Source organism: Entelurus aequoreus, linkage group LG20, assembly GCF_033978785.1.
Source record: "Entelurus aequoreus isolate RoL-2023_Sb linkage group LG20, RoL_Eaeq_v1.1, whole genome shotgun sequence".
NCBI lineage: Eukaryota > Metazoa > Chordata > Actinopteri > Syngnathiformes > Syngnathidae > Entelurus > Entelurus aequoreus.
The window spans coordinates 928427-940450 of record NC_084750.1 but is presented as its reverse complement, the minus strand read 5'-3'; the positions used below and the strand labels follow the sequence as shown (position 1 = coordinate 940450).

Below are 12024 nucleotides of genomic sequence, written 5' to 3'. Positions count from 1 at the left end.
ATTTCTAATGTTGCAAAAATGTGTAAAATAAAAATTAAAATACAACATGTCTGTCAACTAAGATTTGTGTCAGCCTTTGATAGTAGGCTAATATAGCTAATGTAGACACTTACGTCATGTGTTGCCTTCATTATAACACTTATATCGTATTTTTGGTCCAATATGGCTCTTTCAACATTTTGGGTTGCCGACTCCTGGCCTATGACTTTTGAGATCCGTCCATTCTAAGCCTGTTTCTTTTTAGTATTGGATTCACTATGGCATGTTTGAAAGCATTGGGAAACACACCGGTAGACAAAGAGAGGTTAACCATTTTGGTAACACAAGGGCCAATTTACTCAAAACACTTTTTGGAAGAGCCTACAAGGAAGAACATCAGATGAACAGGAGGAAGGCTTCATTTTTTGTCACCGGTATCAAATATCAGCGAAGGTCACAGTCCTAAATGAGGATCATATGCTGGAGACAGGCTCAAAGGCAGCAGGGGCACTACATGGAAGGGACAGGATTTTATCCTTAATCATCTTTATTTTGCCAGTGAAAAATCTAAAAAAGGCATTGCTGTCAGCTTGACAAAAAAACAGGGGTAACTGGAGCAGCATGACATACAGCGGAATTTATGGTGTCAAACAACACTTTGGGATTTTTCTTATTCAATGTTACTAGTCGACGGATATAGTCAGATCTGGCATTTGGCCTGTGCACCTCAAGGTTAGTGGATTTTCACTGACATTCAATCCTTCGACATAGTCTCTTCTCTTTTAAGATATCTTCATTAGTCCAAGGGCACACTTTTTTCTGTACAGACAAGTTGGACTTCACAGGAGTCACTTGATCCAAAATTGTCACACAGTGATTGTTAAAACAGTGAATGAAATCGTCCACATCAAGACAGTTCATAACTACAAGAGGATCAAACATATCAGAAAATCTATCTGCAGTGTTAGCAGCGATAACACGCCTCTGAGACCTGACTCCCGAAGGCTTAGGCTCAGGACTAAAGTGCAGATCACACAAAACAAAACTATTATCACTCAAATGGACATAGTTTACAGACACGTTTAAAATGTTGAAGCCAAGCGTAAAAACTAAGTCTAAATGTGGCTCAGAAACATGTTTACCATTCCCATGAAAAAACATACCCTGTGTTTAAAATCACAGTAACAAGTAAGTCGCAACAAACGTGTTACAAACAAATTCATCAATAAAATGTGTCGCAGATATATTCCTTTGTCGATAATAGTCGGTGACGTCGTCGCTCGTGTTTTTTTAGACATAAGCGAACATGCTCGTGTCAGTGTGACCAGTGACTGTCGAGCAACAGAACGGAAAAAACACAGTGAGTAAAAACTAAAGAAATAAGCTGCACAAACAGGACGTTCACAGTTATCATATCTTACTTGCTCTGCTAGACTTTAAGTGCAAAAATAATAATCACGATTATTTGGAATGATATTGTAATCACGATTAATAACACAATTATTCATTCATTTGAAAACATGGGTATTTATTGTGCCACCAAAACTCAACTTTAAATATAGTTAAAATAAAAATTTATATAAATTAGTAACAAATAAACCACAACAAGTAATATAATTATATATACATATACATTTAAATAAATATAAGCTAAATGAAAAAAAAAAACCCAATCAAATTCTGTTTTTCCGTTTTGTTTTTCATTTTTTACCTTTTAAACCTATTTTACCACCATAGATTGTGTGCTTATTGTGTCAAATACAATTTAATAAAATGTTTGTTAATTACAGTAAATGCAATCATCCTCACATTTGTTGGTGCAATACATCTTTGGACAATTTTGAGCAGTATTTTAGGTCAAAGCACAATACTTGTGTAAATATATCAATAAGTGCTTTAATTACATTATGCTTGTGTGAGGTACTTTTTTGAAACCTTAATTTTGTTAGCACAGACAAACCAGAAGTGGCGCACTACATTACTATTGTGAACAGTTAGGGGGGTTAACCCTAATCCTCTAATCCTGGAACCTTGCCTTAACACTACATACTTTCAATTAAAGGGAACGTTTTACCGACAGAAACAGGGTTGTGCCATGGGATCACCTGTATACCCAATAGTGGCAAACCTTTACATGGAGGACATGGAAAAGAGAGTTCTCAGCTCTTTTCAGGGAACAGTACCGAGTCATTGGTACATATATGTGGATGACACATGGGTGAAAATCAGAAACCAAGAAGTGCAAGCCTTCACCAAGAACATGAACTCAGTGGACAAAAACATCAAGTTCACACATGAGGATGTCAAAGACAGTAAGTTGCCTTTTTTGGACTATGATGTCCACATTGGAGAAATAGGGGCCTCCATGTTGGGGTTTACCGAAAACCCACACATACCGATCAATACCTACTTTTTGACTTAGACCACCCACTGGAACACAAACTGGGCATTATCAGAACCCTACAACACAGAGCTGATAATGTTCCTACCAGCCCACAGGCCAAAAAGAAATAGCATAGGCATTTGAGGGAAGCCCTCAAAACATGTGGTTACCCCAGCTGGTGGTTTGTGAAAAGTGTATCTAGATCCAGAAATAAAAAGAACAGAGTGGATGAGGAGGAAAAAGGTAACAGATGCAAAAATATTGTCATTCCATATGTATCAGGTCTACGTATGCATCTATCTATCTATCTATCTATCTATCTATCTATCTATCTATCTATCTATCTATCTATCTATCTATCTATCTATCTATCTATATTTTGATTCTTATTGTTGCTTTTTATTCTTATTGTTATATTTTGTATTTTATTTCCATTTATAGACCCATTATTTACTTTTGATCCCAATTCTGTACACTGCTGCTGGAATTTAAATGTTCCTGAGGGAATTCTTCTGAATCAGAATCAGAATCAGAATAGTTTTATTGCCATTGTTTGAGAACGGGTTCACAAACTAGGAATTTTTCTTGGTGCAAACGTGCGACATAAAACACATATAACACATATTTGGCATAAAAAGAGCTGTGACTGAGCTATCAGATAGACTTAGAAGGGATTCAAGGAATTCAAGGAGCTGCTGTTAGGAGTTATTGTTCATTTGCCTGATGGCCGAGGGGAAAAAACTGTTCAGGTGGCGGGAGGTGTGGGTCTGGATGGAGCGTAGTCTCCTGTCTGAGGGGAGAGGGGAGAATAGTGTGTGTCCAGGGTGAGAAGAGTCAGCCGTGATCCGACCCACACGCCTCCTGGTCCTGGAGGAGAACAAGTCCTGGAGGGATGGGAGCTTGCAGCCAATCACCTTCTCAGCAGCACGTACGATGCGCTGCAGTCTATTCTTATCCTGGACTGTGGTGCCGGGGAACCACATTGTGATGGAGGAGGTCAGGATGGACTCTATGATGGCTGAGTAAAACTGCACCAGCATCTCGGTCGGCACCTTAAGTTTCCTCAGCTGCCGCAGGAAGTACATCCTCTGCTGGGCCTTCTTGATGAGGGAGCTGATGGTCAGCTCCCACTTGAGGTCCTGGGTGATGGTGGTGCCCAAGAAACGGAAGGAGTCCACAATGGGGACGGGGGTGGGAGAGTCAATCAGGGTGAGGGGGGATGGTGGGGCTGTGACTTTCCTGAAGTCCATGATCATCTCCACGGTTTTCTGGGCGTTCAGCTCCAGGTTGTTGAGGCTGCACCAGGACGTCAGCCGGTCTACCTCTCTCCTGTAGGCGGACTCATCGCCATTCGAGATGAGCCCGATGAGGGTGGTGTCATCCGCAAACTTGAGCAGTTTTACGGATTGGTGACTGGAGGTGCAGCAGTTTGTATACAGGGAGAAGAGCCAGGGGGAGAGTACACAGCCCTGAGGAGTACCAGTGTTTGTGGTTCGACTGTCCGAGACAATCTTCCCCAGCCGTACGTGCTGTCTTCGGTCTGTCAGGAAGTCATTAATCCAACTGCAGAGGGAGTCGGGCACGCTGAGCTGGTAGAGCTTGTCTCGTAGCAGTCCAGGGAGGATGGTGTTGAAGGCAGAGCTGAAGTCCACAAACAGGATCCTAGCGTAGGTTCCTGGGGAGTCCAGATGCTCCAGGATGAAGTGGAGGGCCAGGTTCACTGCATCATCCACAGACCTGTTGGCTCTGTAGGCGAACTGCAGTGGGTCCAGGAGGGGGGCGGTGATGTCCTTGAGGTGGGGCAGGACCAAGCGCTCAAAGGACTTCATGACCACAGATGTCAGCGCGACCGGCCTGTAGTCATTTAGTCCTGTGATCCGTGCTTTCTTGGGGACAGGGACAATGGTAGAGGTCTTAAAGCAGGACGGCACGCGGCATAGCTCCAGAGAGGTGTTAAAAATGTCAGTGAAGACAGGAGCCAGCTGGTCCGCACAGTGTCTGAGAGTGGAGGGGGAGACACCATCCGGCCCGGGGGCCTTCAGCGTATTCAGCTTCAAGAACTGCCGGCGTACATCCTCTTCTTTATTGGAGAGGGTCTTTACAGTCTTATGATGTTTTTGGAGTCCTGTGATGTCATTGGAGTCCTTTAACTCCTTTAATGATGTGCTGGCATTGGTGGGGAGGGTGATGGTGGGGGGAGCATGGCTTTGATGAGCTGAAGGCCGTTCATGACGACAGTAATGTGTGTTGAGGCCCTGAGCGAGAGTCCGGTCATTCAGGGCCTGGGGGGTTTTGGGCTTATAGTTCGTAAGGGCCCTTAGACCTCTCCAAACTGCCGCAGAATCATTGGAGCGGAACTGTTCCTGTAGACGGTTAGAGTACACAGATTTAGCTTTCTCCACTTCCCTGGTGAAGTGGTACTTCGCTTCTCTGTATGTACTTCGGTCCCCGCTTCTCCACACAGCCTCCTTCTTCTTGCGCAGCTGTCGGAGCTTGGGTGTGAACCAGGGCTTGTCGTTGTTATAACAAACCCTGGTGCGCGTTGGAATGATGCGCGCCTCATTGAACTGTATGTATGAGGCCACAGTGTCCGTATACTCGTCCAGATTGTTCGTGGCCGCTCCAATTTCCCCCCAGTCTGTCGTTTCCCAACAAGCACGCAACTCGTCCACAGACTCGGCGGTGAAACACTTAATGTTCCTCATAACAGGTTTAGCCAGTTTCAGTCTCTGTCTGTATGAAGGGATTAAGTGCACCATCACGTGATCTGATAGTCCAAGAGCAGCGCGCGGGACTGCATGAAAAGCCTTGCTCAATGTAGTGTAGCAGTGATCCAGCGTGTTCTCCTCTCTGGTCGGGCATTTAATAAACTGTCTATACTTTGGTAATTCCTGGCTCAAATTTCCCTTGTTAAAGTCACCAAGCACGATAACAAGAGAGTCAGGAAAAGACCGTTCCACATGTAAGATCTGTCCTACGAGCGCGCGCTGAGCGTCATGCACGTCCGCGCCAGGTGGGATGTAAACAGCCACGAGAATGAATGAAACAATCTCACGCGGTGAGTAAAAGGGCTTACAGTGGATGAATAAATATTCCAGAGAAGAAGAACAGTGTCTAAAAATCACAGTCACGTCTGTACACCAGCTATTGTTGATAAAGAAGCATAGTCCACCGCCTCTTTTTTTGCCAGAGAGCGTCGGAGATGAAAGCCCTCCAGTTGAAGCGCGCTGTCCGGGACACTTGCGCTCAGCCAAGTCTCCGTGAAACACAACACACAGGATGAGGAGAAGTCCTTGTTCCTTCTCATCAGCAATGCTAGCTCGTCCATCTTGTTGGCAAGTGAGCGGACGTTGGAGAGGAAGATGCCTGGTAGAGGCGCGCGTAATCCCCGTCCGCGAAGACGGACAAGTGCGCCCGCTCTCTTTCCTCTTCGATGCGGTTTCCCTCTTTTGAGCACATAATGGACCAAATCCGCAGCTGACGCTAAGATGACCGGTAACAAGTCCATAGGGATGGTGGATCTGATGTTCAGTAGCTCTTCACGGGTGTAAGAGCACCCGGAAACACAATTTATGTACAAAAACAAACAAAACAGAGCGCACGAGAGCACCGAGGCAGCCTTCATCGGCGCCATGAAGGAATCAATATAGTACTATCTATCTACCTACATACCTACCTACCTATCCATCTGAAAAACTCACAATAATGTTTAACCAACACAACATCCCAGTACACTTCAAACCAGGCAACACCCTGAGACAGAGACTGGTGCATCTTAAAGACCGGACACCCCACACCCACAAAAACAACCTGGTGTATGCCATCCAGTGTAATGATGAGTGCACTGATTCATATATTGGGGAAACAAAACAACCACTAAGCAAACTCTTCAGGCCAAGACTCAGCTGTCTACCTGCACCTCAAGGAGGAACAAGAACTTCTTTGAGAACAAAAATTTACATATTCTGGACAGGGAGGATGGATGTTGCCAAAAAGGAGTGAGGGAAACCATCTATGTCAAGGTTGAAAAACCATCCCTAATCAGAGGAGGTGGTTTGCGACACCACCTGTCTCCCACATACAACACCGTCCTTTTAACCATTCCTAAAAGACTCTGCAATTTAGTCTCCAACAAATAACAGGAGTTAGAAACATTCTGGTCACAGAAGGTGACCAGAATGCCATTTGTGCCATTTATTTTGGACTGGTAATAGTCGATCCACAGCAATCGTTCTGTCACACAATGCCTCAATGATAACAAAGGGAAATTACTCTTCAACGATTGTCGTTGGCTTTGACAGTTATGATTGCTTGCTTGCATCTCAACAGTTGTTTTTCTCACCAAGATAGGGCGAAACCATCCTTGCCCAGGCACTCCCTCTTGGTTGTGGAGTATAAATATGTGGGGTTTTGGCACCCACCGCTTGACTAGATCTGACCAATCTCAGTTTATGAGCACAATTTTATGATGAGCGGCCAAACGTCTTTTAAGATAAACTAAACATGATGTTGCGATCGACTGAATGCCGAGAGATGACAATGACCTGGATGAATGAGAACATTCATAGACAACACTGCACATTTTTCTTCGCTGATTCACCAACACTCTCATCATTGCTATTTTACACATTTTCACACAATCACAACACTTTATACTCACACTCGATCTCTGCTTAGCGATGTGTTGATCGCGGCTGAGTCTCTTTGTTAGCAGCTAGCAAGCTAAGCTAACTAGCAAGCTAAGTCTGAGACGCTTCTGTTTACCGAGACGAGCTCAGTTAGTCCTCACACCAACAATTAATAAAGTTTAGTTTTTCAAACAGTGGACGAATAAGTACAAATGTTCAAATGAAGGAATCAATGCAGACTGAAAGACAACACTGTGATGTTGCGTTTCAAAACACGGTTGGTACTGGAAGACACACGCTTCACGCATGCGCAAGGAACAAGCGACTTCCTGTCCATTTTTTTTTACATAACTTTATTTGCATACTTGCTATTTGTGTTTTTTTGGCGGTTGGCAAACCAACTCCGCGTACATTACTGCCACAAATTGATGATTTATTTTAGTCCAAATGACTCTCCGATGTCAGAAAAAAACCATCTATTTATGAGGTGCGATTGTGACTTGTGCTCGTCACCACCGCCTTCTGTAATTCCTCCTGTACGTTTTCACATGATAAATCTTTCAAATCCAACAATTTTGCTGCAGCTTTGACACAATAATCTTTTTTTTTTGTCTTTTTTTGCTTGCATATGGAAGAATATGACCTTTTTGTCCGTGGTTATCATTGAAATTGCTGATTGCTGATATTCTCATTACTTTCCACTGATACATTTTTCCTGCTTCTACATTTTAACTACGTCGGCATATGCAAGATTTCACTCTGCTTTGATTTGATACATTTCTGATTCTTGTTTCCTGACCATACACAAACCCATAAACTGCCGAATAACATGATTATGGTGATTATTATTATTATTACTATATTATGACATTATTATACTCCATATTCGTGTTCTCCTTCACACCTTCCAAAATGTTGCTTTGCTTTACACATTATTGCTATTTGACAGTTGTAACATCTTGTCGGCAGTGGAACTGTTCAGATCTTCCATTTTAACTTGAAACGCCCCAAAATACTCTCTGCAGTGTTCTATAGCTTTTACATTACTGACATCTAGTGTCTTAACGCTGCAACGACCTTCAAATATACGATACAACATATCCCTCCCCCCAGCACGTTTTTGGAATTTTGCCCATTATTTACAATCATTATGAGAGACAAGAACACAGATTTAATATTTTTTTTAAATATTTTTAGGATTATAAAGATGAAAAAACGCTTGCAAGAGTCATTATTGTAACCTTTAAAGCCCAACACCTTTCATCACGCTTTAAGAGTGTATATAAAGTAGTAAGTAAGCTTCTTAACCAAGTACCACCACTATATATATATATATATATATATATATATATATATATATATATATATATATATATATATATATATATATATATATATATATATATATATATATATATATATAAATATATATATATATATATATACATACAGTTGTGGTCAAAAGCTGAAGGACAAGAGCGCCAAGTATGCAGCTGTGGCTGGTCCAAAATAACATCCATCAGAGGCCTTAAAATACATCAAGGGCGGATGAAGTGCTTGAAGAAAACGAAGCCTGGACCTCGCATTGATCTCTATCTTTTGAGAGAAAGGTCAAGTCAGGCGAGTGAAGCTCAGCGGCAGGATTTAACCCACAGTCCACCGAGCATCAATACCCCAGAGGCTGAAAGTAATTCAAGCACTACATCAGAGATTGTGGAACCAAGCCACTTGCAACCTGCTTTGGAGAAGAACATGCAAGGCCACAGACCTCATGTGAAGTGGCCAAAGTCCAGCAGCAAGAAAGAGTGGGGAATAATCGATGCAGACCTGATCAAGATCCTGGACGGAATCAAAGGAACGGTGGAGAAGAAACTAGAGAAGATGGGAGATCTGATCTACTCCTATGGAGCAGAAAGATTCGGAACACGCATGACAGGGAAAAAGGACATGCCATCAACAACCCCTCCAAAGTCCAGAAGGCAAAAGGAAATCGAACGACTGGTCAAAGAGAGAAGGTTTTTGAGGAAGGAATGGAAGAGAGCCTCACTGGAGGAAAGAGTGGGCATTGACCTCCTGCAAACAGACCTGAAGGGACACCTGGGAAGATTGCGGAGAGCTGAAAACCTCAGGACTCGACGCAAGAGGAAGGAAAGGGCGAGAACATCCTTCTACAAGGACCCTTTCAGATTTGTGAAAGGCCTCTTCACAAAGGAAAAGAGTGGATCACTTAAGGTGCCAAAGAGGGAACTGGAAGACCACCTGAAAACCACTCACACAGACAGTCAAAGATTCGAAGAGAGAGAGATACCATCAGACATGCCACCAATACCTCAACCAGAACACCAACTGGACGACAGTCCCCCAAGGTGGAGCGAGGTTGAGGAAGCAATGAGGAAATCAAGGGCAGCTTCAGCTCCAGGACCAAATGGAGTTCCATATCAGCTGTACAAAAATTCCCCAAATGTCTTACGCTTTCTGTGGAGGCAGATGAAGGTGATGTGGACGAAGCAAACCATCCCAAAAGTGTGGCGCAGAGCTGGGGGAGTGTTAATCCCAAAGGAAAAAGATGCCTCAAACATCGATCAATTCCGGCAGATCAACCTGGTAAACGTTGAAGGGAAGGTCTTCTTTAGCATCGTTGCTAAAAGGATGACAACGTACCTGAAGCAAAACAGCTTGATTGATACATCCGTGCAGAAAGCTGGAATACCTGGTTTCTCAGGCTGCTTGGAGCATACAAGCATGATATGGCACCAAATCCAATCTGCCAAGAGGGAAGGAAGAGACCTGCACGTCTTATTCCTAGACCTAGCCAATGCTTTTGGATCCGTCCCTCATTCTCTCATCTGGACAGCCTTCAACTTCTTCCACATCCCAAATACCATCACAAACCTCGTGAAAAACTACTTCCGTGATCTGCAATTCTGTGTCAAAACAACAGAATACACAACATCATGGCAATCTCTGGAGGTGGGAATAATGGCTGGATGTACCATCTCCCCTCTAGCCTTCACCATGGCAATGGAAGTGATAATTCGAGCTTCCAAATGGGTTGTGGGTGGAGAACGTCTGAAAGGGGGACAGCGTCTACCTCCCATCCGTGCCTACATGGACGACATGACCACCTTGACCTCAACCATTGCATGCACTAAACATCTGCTGGGAAAGCTTCATGCCAACATTTCATGGGCACGGATGAAGTTTAAACCCAGCAAGTCCAGGAGCATATCTATCGTCAAGGGGAAACTCACGGACCAGAGGTTCTACATCGAGGATACTCCCATTCCGTTGGTGTCAGAGCTGCCAGTCAAGAGTCTAGGGCGATTGTACAACGCAAGTCTCAAAGACTCGGACCAGAGCAATCAGCTGAGGGAAGAAACCATCAAAGGCCTTGCCCGCATTGACAAGACCTTACTTCCTGGCAAGTTGAAACTGTGGTGCCTACAGTTTGGATTGCTCCCCCGTTTGATGTGGCCACTAACGGTCTATGAGATCCCCATGTCCAAAGTCGAGAAGCTGGAGAGAACAGTCAGTGCATACATCAAGAAGTGGCTTGGCCTTCCACGGTGCCTCAGTAACATCGGCCTATATGGTCATGGTGCCCTGGAACTGCCCATCTTTAGCCTCACGGAGGAGTTTAAATGCACCAAGGTGAGGCTGAGCATGACACTGACTGAGTCTCAAGATGAGGTGATCCGAGCGGTTGCTCCCAGACTGACAACCGGGAGGAAATGGATCCCATCTGAGGCCGTACAACAAGCCAAATCTGCTCTCAGGCATGGAGACATAGTGGGACAAGTGCAGCACGGAAGAGGTGGGTTTGGACTTGGGGCTAGTCGACCCACATGGCACAAAGCAACATCAGCCCAGAGGAGAAAGCTGGTGGTTGATCAGGTTCGACAACAAGAGGAGGCAGACAGATGTGCAACAGCAGTGGCACAGTCCAAACAGGGACAGTGGACTAGCTGGGAAAACCTGGAGCATCGTAAGCTCACATGGAAGGATCTTTGGGAAATGGAAGGGAGCCAAATCAGCTTCATCATCAGAGCCACCTACGATGTTCTTCCCACACCCAAGAACTTAAACCAATGGTTTGGAGAAGATCCTTCTTGTGCACTCTGTCAAACCCCTGCAACACTCCGTCACATCCTCACTGGCTGCAAAATCAGTTTGTCTCAAGGCCGCTACACCTGGAGGCACAACCAGGTCTTGAGACAGCTGGCGATCACCCTGGAGGAAAAGAGAAATAACAACAAGGCCCTCCCTCCCCCAATCCCTAGTCACTCAATCACCACTCAGTTTGTAAGAGCAGGACAACTCCCACCAAAACCATCTGCAAGAGTGGAGGCAACCCTTCTGGACTCTGCCCGGGACTGGAAAATGCAGGTTGACTTGGACCACAAACTCATCTTCCCGCCTGAAATCATTACAACCAGCTTCAGGCCGGACCTGGTCTTGTGGTCAACCTCCCAGAAGACTGTGTTCATTGTTGAACTAACTGTACCATGGGAAGCAGCAGTTGGTGAAGCATATGAGCGCAAACAACTGAGGTATGCGGACATAGCAGCCGAGGCAGAGCAGCGCGGCTGGCGTGCCCGAGTGCTTCCAGTTGAAGTCGGGTGCAGAGGCTTCGTTGCTACGTCCACAACCAAGCTCCTCAAAGGAATGGGATTGAGAGGTCAGGCCTTCCGGCGGGCTGTCAAATCGCTGTCGGATGCTGCTGAACAAAGTAGCAGATGGATATGGTTCAAGAGAAAGGACCCAAACTGGGCTGCTAAATGACATCTAGGGGTAAAGGCAGAGGGGGGCACACCTGGGACGCCAGATGTCGCCGTTGAGCCCTCCGGAGGTGTCGTGGGCCTATCAACGAAACACCAGTGAAGGAGGGTGCCCACCTGAAGACCCCAGTGAAGCTTTTTCCCCTAACCCCCCACACCCCACTCAACACTAACTGCTGATTAATCTGAGGGATTGTACTATCTAGTCCTATGAGCTCAACATATATATATATATATATATATATATATATATATA

General features: G+C 44.7%; 1 protein-coding gene across 1 annotated transcript in view; it reads right to left on the bottom strand.

Annotated features, from left to right (window-relative positions):
- LOC133635812 (zinc finger protein 239-like) overlaps positions 1-7253 on the bottom strand; it is a 32157-nt gene extending 24904 nt beyond the window's left edge. Inside the window, exon 1 of the mRNA XM_062029135.1 lies at positions 7023-7253. The gene's annotated coding sequence lies outside the window, so the exon portion shown is untranslated. The remainder of the gene's footprint in view (positions 1-7022) is intronic.
- Between the last annotated feature and the right edge of the window lie 4771 nt (positions 7254-12024).